The sequence below is a fragment of the Impatiens glandulifera genome, chromosome 1 (genome assembly GCF_907164915.1).
Source record: "Impatiens glandulifera chromosome 1, dImpGla2.1, whole genome shotgun sequence".
In the NCBI taxonomy this organism is placed as follows: Eukaryota; Viridiplantae; Streptophyta; class Magnoliopsida; order Ericales; family Balsaminaceae; genus Impatiens; species Impatiens glandulifera.
Genome location: NC_061862.1, coordinates 78,766,711 through 78,776,143, shown reverse-complemented (window position 1 = coordinate 78,776,143; position 9,433 = coordinate 78,766,711). Strand labels below are relative to the sequence as shown.

At 35.4% G+C, this 9,433-nt stretch overlaps 1 non-coding gene across 1 annotated transcript; it reads left to right on the top strand.

Moving 5' to 3' along the window:
• TRNAT-AGU lies at positions 1 to 74 on the top strand. Its single transcript has one exon. It is a non-coding gene; the product is annotated as a tRNA-Thr (tRNA).
• The last annotated feature ends 9,359 nt before the right edge of the window (positions 75 to 9,433 follow it).

Below are 9,433 nucleotides of genomic sequence, written 5' to 3'. Positions count from 1 at the left end.
GCTCTTGTAGCTCAGTTGGTTAGAGCACCCGTTTAGTAAGCGGGAGGTCTTGAGTTCGACTCTCAACAAGAGCAAAAGTAATATTTTATTTTTTTATATAACTTTTTTTTCCAATTCTAAGGGAGGGTCACCCTTGTAAGGTCTTGAGTTCGACTCTCAACAAGAGCAAAAATAATATTTTATTTTTTTATATAACTTTTTTTTCCAATTCTAAGGGAGGGTCACCCTTGTACTATACAGGAAATATCAATAAAAGAAATTTTTGAAAGGACTTTATTGTCTCAAATAAGATCAAGGGAGAGTCACCCTTTTATTATTCAATAAATAAATCTATTATGATGAAATCCTAGTTTTTTAAAAGCAATCCATTCAACTCAGTTAAACGTTTTTTCTTATTATTATGTGAAATAATACAATGATTTCATTAGTTCGTATTCATTAATAAGCATTTCTTGCATTATTTGGATTAGACGGTTGAGAATTTAAATGTTCAGGCTTTGACAACTGACCATCAACGTGGAGTTCTTTCTCTTTTTGTAGATTAGTTTTAACTCCACTTGTAATCAATGCTACTACTTTTTGCTACAGACTTTTCAATAGAGTTAAGTATAAAATTATCATTAAAGATGACATTTTTACTCAGAATAACTCTTATATCTAATGAAGATCATACTATGTATCATTTTACACCATCTCCATAGCCCACAAATATTATTTTCTTCGCTCTTGGCTCTAGTTTACCCTCACTAACATGCTATGAAACCAAAAGTTTTAAGACCTTAGTAATTAGCCGATTTTCCAGACCATATCATATAAGGTGTTTTACAATTAATCCTAGTGTGAGTCCACGATTTATCAAATATCATGTTGTAGTCACCGTTGTTGCACGAAAACTATTATCAATTTTTGCATTAAAGAATAATGTTTGATTCATTCTTTCAGCTATACAATTCTACTACGGCGTATGCCTTACTGTGTGATGTTGATAAATCCCTACACAACTGATTAAACTCAAACGAACAAAACTTTAGACCATTGTCAGTTTGCAACCTCTTGATCTTCTTTCCAATTTAATTTGCCACCAACATTTTTCAAATTTTGAAGTATTTGAAAGTTTCTCCTTAATTTTTCATGACAAACAACCAAGTCATGCTTGAAAAATCATCAATGATTGTCAAGAAATATATATGACCTCCAAGAGATTCAACACTAGTAGGACCCAACTGAATGAATATAATTAAGTGTGTGTTTTGTCCCTATGAATAGCTTTAGAAATTTTGTTGCAATGTAGTTTCCCAAAAACATAATCCTCACAAAAGTCATGACTCGTGATCTTGTGACCACTAAGAAGATCCTCTTTGCTAGAATTCACATCCCCTTTCATTCATATGACCAAGTTTCATATTCAAAAACTTAGTTACATCAACCTTGTGAATATTTGAACATGCAATAAAAACATAACATGAGACAGTAGAACCCGACAGGAAATAAAGAGTGGCATTTTTTACACCTTTCAAAATAACATCAAAACTCTTATAGACATTCAGAACTCCACTTTCACCGTTGAACAGAAATCCATTATTATCTAGCATACTTAGAGATATCAAATTCTTAGTAATAAGTGAAACATGTCTGACCTCATTTAGTGTATAGAATATACTATTGTGTGTTCTGATCTTGATTGGGTTAATCCTAATTTCCTTGCAAACAGAATTATTGATCATAGAAATACTACAACAATCTACGTGTTTGTAAGATTTGAATTACTCTCTTCGAAAACAAATATGATACGAAGCTCCATAATCAATGACACATGCATCAACTAGATGTGTGTGTCCATCTACCACTATAGCAATATCATTATCAAATAATAGATTATCTTCTACAACAATTATAGAACCAGCACCAGATTCCTATGAATTTTTCTTCAAAGGACATTCATTCTTTCAATGTCTTTTTTCATTGTAGTAATTACAAACATCATTCGCTTTAGGACCCTTTAAGGTAACGACTTGTCGCGTTTCTTCTCTTTCCCTCGCTCGTTACCTCTGTTGGTAAACAACCTCGAAGCTTGACTATTTGTAATTGTAACAATCGTCTTATGGCGCAGATCCCTTAAATGAAGGGTAGACCTTATGTTTTCCAGACTTACTTTACCTTTCCCAACAATGAAAGACTGAAAAAAATTCATATGATACAGACAAAGTTACTAACAAAATCACTTTAGAAGCAATTTGTTGGTGAGCGACTTCGTAATGTAGAGGCTCTCCATTTTAAACCATAACATAGTCACAACACAACATTATTGTTGAATGTGCTTTCTCGTCCAAATGATCATCTCCACGGTTATTTCTGCTCATATCGACACCTTTAGCGTCCCCCATAGGCCACTGTTGTAGAAAAGTATGCATATTGATTTGCCATAAGTTGAAACTATTTCTCCATGTGAACTTGTCAATTTTAATGCTTTTTGATTCCATCTCAATTGAAGAAAAACAAACAAACAACTTAACATTGCTTTGATACCAGTTTGTTATAACGGAATGCGAGAGAATACCGTAAACAATAAATAGACACGAAATGAATGTGGTCCATCAAGACAAAACTTGATTGCGTCCACTTAGAAGAGATAAACTATTATTGAGAAGATTAAAATAGAAATAATAACATAACAAACTAGAGTTATAATACGAGTTTATATAACACTTGGTTTCTTAAAACCCTAATAAATAGGGAATTTGGTTATTGGATAATTTTGTTAAACCCAATAAATCAGGCCCTAAATAATATCAACCCAAGGATTTTATCTTAGAAAATATGTTAAAGCATATTTTGGGAATATTCTAAGAACATTCCCAAATTTTATTTGATTATATTTTATTTTATTTTGTTATTTATTTCCTTTGCAATTCAATATTATAAGTATAAATAGGCTATGCCTAGAGCTTAATAAAACACAATCAAAGTCTTTTCTCTTTCCACTATACTTTTATTTTCTGTAACAACAAGTGGTATCAGAGTTGTACGGTGTTCGATCTGTTTCAGCGATGGTAGGAAAAGGAAAAAAGGTAATGAACAGAGGTTGGGAGAACGAAGGGGTGATGCGCTTCACGCTTCTCACGCGTACTAACTACGTATATTGGGAGATCCTAATGAAGGTGCATCTACAAGCACAAGGCTTGTGGGATGTCGTTGAAAATGGTTTGGGAGGTCTTCGTAAAGATCGACAGGCTATGTCGTTACTTCTCTGGGTAGTGCAACTAGAGTTGATCCAAATCCTTGGTAGCAAAAGGATGACCAAGGAAGCATGGGACACACTAAAAATCATGCGAGTAGGAGTTGAATGTGTCCTAGAAGCCAAAGCGCAAACACGGAGGACGAAATTTGAAAACCTCGCATTTAAAGACGGTGAGGAGATGGAGGCTTTCGGCATTCGACTTGCAGTGATCGTCAACAAGCTCGAGTTGTTGGACGATTTAGTGTCCGAGCATAAAGAAGTGCTCAAATTCCTTTGTAGTGTGACATGTGCATACGAGAAGATAGTGATGGTGATTGAGTCACTCGTCGATCTGAAAAAGTTATTCATCGAGGAACTCACAAGTCGACTCCTAGTTGTAGAGGAGCACAGCGAACTCGATAATGTTAGATCTTCTAGTGAGAAACTACTACTCACAAAAGAGGAATGACGATCTCGACAATGACAACGTAAGCAAGGCAAATGCTCATTCATTAGCGGCAACAAGAAAGGTGAAAATGGTGAACGGAAAACGGAAAGTTGTAAGTAGTGTGGCATCCCTGGTCATTGGGCCAAGGAGTGTAGCAAGGCGAAGCAAGACCGGGAGCAACAAGAGCAAGCGAATCTCGCAAGCAAATTCCGAGTAAGATGAAGGTCTGATGATACTGATGGCACATATCTGTACAATAACATCAACCGACGACGACGTACAAAAGGTATTTTTAAATGAAAAAAAAGGTTGTACCATAGGATACCACTAACAACGTGTAGTACCTAAACACCAGAGCTAGTAGTCATATGATGGGTGACAAGAAGGTGTTCACAACGCTTAATGAAACTATAAAGGGTAAAGTACGGTTCGACGACAATTATGTGGTAAATATATGGGGAAAAGGCATGGTCATGATTGAATGTGTCACTAATGACCAGCGGATTCGATCTAATGTGTTCTATATCCCAAGCCTAAAGAGTAATCTCCTATCACTTGGTCAACTTGACGAAAATGGCTGTAGGATCGTTATCGAAAATGAGGTACTTTGTATCTCAATTCACTCACGTAAAATACTCGCTCAGGTTCAGCGAACACGTAATTGACTTTACACGTTGAAACTGAATCTTACAGCATTGGTAAGGCTATTGGCTCAAAAGGATGATATTGTGTGGTTGTGGCATGCACGCTTCGATCATTTGCATTTCAATTCTCTTCAAAATCTCTCACTCAAGGGTGTTGGTGCGGAAAAAATTATAACTAAGAAAAATAGGATTTTATTTATAGAAATCTTAAGTAGCTACAGCTCACTTAATTTTGATATATTGAAAAACTAATGAGTGATTCTCAATTTAAAGAAAAAGATGGAAGGATCTATAACTCAAATTAAATACAATTTATGACACTAAACAATGCATCTCTTGAGCTTTATCTTCCTTCACGCTTCATCTTCAACTATTGAGCTTCACAATCACCAAGATTATTAATTATTTATTATTTTTAACACCCCCCTAATTAGTAATCTTGAGTTTCTTCTTGAATTTGTCGAACTTGTCAATCGTGACGGCTTTGGTCATGATATCTGCTGGCTGATCCTCCGTCTTGATAAACTTCATGGAAATTACTTCTTGAGTAACCAAATCTCGAATAAAATGATGCCGTAGTTCAATATGTTTGGACCGAGCATGAAAAACAGGATTCTTTGTCATTGCAATAGCTGACATATTGTCACAATGAATAATTGTCGGCTCACATTGCTCAAACTTCATTTCCTTTAAAATTCTTTGAAGCCAAACAGCTTCACAAGCTGCATCAGTACATGCTATATACTCTGCTTCGGCTGATGACAATGCCACAGATTTATGCTTTCTTGAGCTCCATGATATTACATTTGATCCAAGACAAAAGATATAACCGGAGGTACTTTTTCGATCATCAATCAAGCCTACCCAATCACTATCTGTATAACCAACCAGCTTACATTCACTTTCCTTTTTGAATTCAATGCCTTGAGTTTTTGTGCCTTTAAGATATCTAAGGATTCTTTTTGCGGCTGCAAAATGAATTTGACTTGGCTCATTCAAAAATCTAGAAAGCATGCTTACCGAATGTGTGATATCTGGTCTTGTGTTGAGATAGATTAAAGAATCAATCAACTTTTTATAACTAGTTGAGTCAGTTTTCTCACCGTCGTCGTTAACTTGAAATTTTTCATTCAACGCCATAGGAGTGGAGAGGGGCTTGCATTGACTCATATTGAATTTCTTGAGCAGATCTTCAATATATATTTTTTGAGATAGAAAGATTCTTCCTGGACTTTGCTTAACTTGTATACCAAGAAAATATTTCATGAGTCTCAAGTCTGTCATCTCAAATTCTTTCATCATTTGATTCTTGAAGTCTGCCACCATAGCTTTGTTTATTCCAAAATAGATGAGATCATCTACATATAAACATACAATCAAGAAATCTTTGTCAATAGTCTTCACATAGAGAGATGATTCACTTGTATTTCGATTAAAGCCTTTCTTGATGAAATAGTTATTGATTTTGCTGTTCCACGCTCGGGGTGTCTGCTTTAACCCATACAATGCCTTTTTTAGTCGATAAATTTTCTTCTCTTTTTCTTTGATCTCAAAACCTTCGGGCTGCTCAACATACAACTCTTCTTGAATTTCTCCATTTAGAAAAGTTGATTTTACATCAAGTTGAAATATATTTACCTCCAACTGAGCAGCAATGGCTACACAAGTACGGATTGTCTCCATTCTTGCAACAAGAGCATAAGTTTCTAAGAAGTCAACTCCCGGTTGTTGAAAATAACCCTTTGCGACAAGTCGAGCTTTATGTTTTTTAATCAAACCATCCTCACTGTACTTTACTTTGTAGACCCATTTTAAACCAATAGTTTTCTTTCCATCTGGCAAGTCCACGAGTTCCCATGTTGAATTTTTCTCAATCGTAGATAACTCGTCCTTCATTGCTTTTTGCCAATATTCTTTTTGAGAAGCTTCTTGGAATGATTGTGGCTCACAAGAAAATAATCCAAACTCAATTTCATCATAAATGTCTTGAACCATTCGGGTCTTTCTTGGAGGACTATTTGAATTAGATTCTGAGTCTTGTGAAGAAGGTTGAGATGAGCTAGCTTGGGATGTACTTGCTTGGGATGTACTAGTTTGGGATGCAATTGGATCAGTAAATGATTGTGATCTCAAGTCTTCAACTTCTTTCCCCTTCCAATTCCAAGTAGCTTTTTCATCGAAACAACATCTCGAGATACAATAATTTTGTTGGTCAATAGATTCATCAATCGATATCCCTTGGATTCATCACTATAGCCAATGAACACAAGTTTTTGCCATTTCTCTTCAAACTTTTCCCGACTTTGAGATGGGATTAGAGCATAAGCAATACTCCCAAATATTTTAAAATGATCAATGATGGGCTTTTTATCATACCAAGCTTCAAATGGAGTCTTATTTCTGACCGCTTTGGTTGGTGATCGATTGAGAATATATATATCTGTGTGAACAGCTTCGGCCCAATATAGATTTGGAATTCTCTTTCCTTTCAGCATGCTTCTCGTCATCTCTACAATCGTACGGTTTTTTGGTTCAGCTACGCCGTTTTGTTATGGAGATCTACTGACAGTTAATTGTCTTTTGATACCATTTTCTTTGCAATATTCTGTAAAGGAATTTGAGAGATATTCTCCTCCACGATCAGTTCTCAGGCACTTCATTATATGACCACTTTCCTTTTCAACTGGAGACTTGAATCGTAAGAAAATAGAAAATGCTTCGGACTTTTGATTAAGGAAATAAATCTACATCATTCTTGTATAGTCATCAACAAAGAGAATGAAATACCTCTTATCTCCAGGTGTAGGAGTTTGCATCGGGCCACATATATCAGAATGGACAAGTTCAAGTGGTCCTTTTGCTCGCCAAGTAGTTTTGGGAAATGGGAGCTTGTGCATCTTTCCATAAATACAACCTTCACATATATCATTCATCACTTGAATAGAAGGAAGTCTAACCACCATATTTTTCTCTTTTAGCAGTTGAAGTCCCCGTTGATTTAGATGACCATATCGAAGATGCCAAAGTTTAGAAAAATCTTCATTTCCACTTTTAAAGCACAATCACTTTTCAATAGAAACGTGAGAGAAAAAATCTTATCTTTTATTTCGATAATTGCCACAACCACATTCTTTTTTTTGTCAAATATTTTGCATCTTCCATCATCAAAATATACCGAGAAGTCCTTCTTAATAAGTTGTCCAATACTAAGAAGATTATATGAAACATTATGGACATAAAGAACATCCGTGATAAGCTTTTTATTACCTCCCGAAGTTGGAACAGCAATGGTTCCTTTTCCTTTCGCATCTTGATAAGAACCATCTCCAAGAACAACGGTTGAAGTAATGTCTAAGTTGAGCTCCACAAACATATCTTTATTGCTGGTCATATGGTTGCTAGCACCGCTATCAAGATACCATCGACTTTTTGACTTCTCTTCACCATTTAGAGAAACAAACATAACGTCATAATCTTCTTTCACAAATTTTGCATCATCTTCTTTCTTCTCCTGATTTTGAAATTGACAATCCCTTTGAGAATGATTAGGGATTTTGCATCTTTTGTATTTGAAATAACAATCTTTTGACTCATGATTTTATTTCTTGCAAATGATACAGGAATAAGAATCACTTGATTGTTGTGGTGCTTTGCCTTTCCAACCGAATGTTTTCTCATTTTTCTTACCAAATTTGTTGTGATGACTTCTTGAATACGCTTCTGGTACTTGTTTGGATTTGAAGACTTGATCAGTTGATGGAGTACAAGAGCGATTAATTCTTTGCTCATGTGCTAGAAGAGATCCAATCAACTCATATATTGTCATCTTGGACAAATCTTTTGATTCTTCAATCGCAGTAGCAACATGATCGAACTTTTGAGGAAGGCTTCGAAGAACCTTTTCAACAACTTTTTTGTCTTTGATTTCATCTCCGTTGCTTTTTATTTGATTGACAATAGTAGAAACACGAGAAGAAAAATCTTGTACCTTTTCTCGATCCTCCGTCTTTAGATTGTCAAAATCTTTCCATAAGGCTTGGAGTTTTAATGATATCGTTTTCTCCGTACCTTGAAATTCCTTTTTCAATATCACCCAAGCATCTTGAGCCTTTTTTACTCCAAAAATACGAGGGAATATGGTTTTCCCAACTCCTTGTTGAATATAGCGCAAAGCTAATGCATCTCGTTTTTTGAGATCCTTTTCAAATTTTGTGTATCCTTCGTCGTCTTCACCGGGCACATCGAGTTCTTCTTCATCTATCATATCCTAAAGACCTAAGGATATGAAAAATGTTTCCATTTGGCTGCTCCAGAATTCATAAAATTCGCCTTCAAAGATAGGAACTTGACTTGGAGAGTATGAGAATAGAGTAGATGTCATCTCAAGATTGAAACGTAACCTTGCTCTAATACCAAATTTATTGGTGCGGAAAAAATTATAACTAAGAAAAATAGGATTTTATTGATAGAAATTTTAAGTAGCTACAGCTCACTTAATTTTGATATATTAAAAAACTAATGAGTGATTCTCAATTTAAAGAAAAAGATGGAAGGATCTAGAACTCAAATTAAATACAATTTATGACACTATAAAATGCATCTCTTGAGCTTCATCTTCCTTCACGCTTCATCTTCAACTATTGAGCTTCACCATCACATTAAATGTTTTCCAAGATTATTAGTTATTTATTATTTTTAACAAAGGGTTATTAGCACGTGGTATTTCAAAAATCGAGCACGTTGAGAAGTTTTGTGATGGTTGTGCGCTCAAAAAACAACACAGGACTCCATTTCCACAAACCACTACATATCGAGCATAATGTCCACTAGAGTTAGTTCACATCGATCTGTGTCCGATCACACTAGTAACTGGAGGTGGGAAACGGTATTTTTTCTAGTAGTCGATGACTTTAGTCGATATATGTGGCTTGAGGTGCTCAAAACGAAGGACGGAGCGTTGTGCTACTTCAAGAAGATCAAAGCGACAATAGGGGTTATTCAAGAGTGCAAATTGTTCGTATTCCGATCCAACCGAGGAGGTGAGTTCAATTCTGATGCATTCGTAGAATTTTGCGAGGAGAACGACATTAAGCACAACACTACGGCTTCCTACTCACCATAACA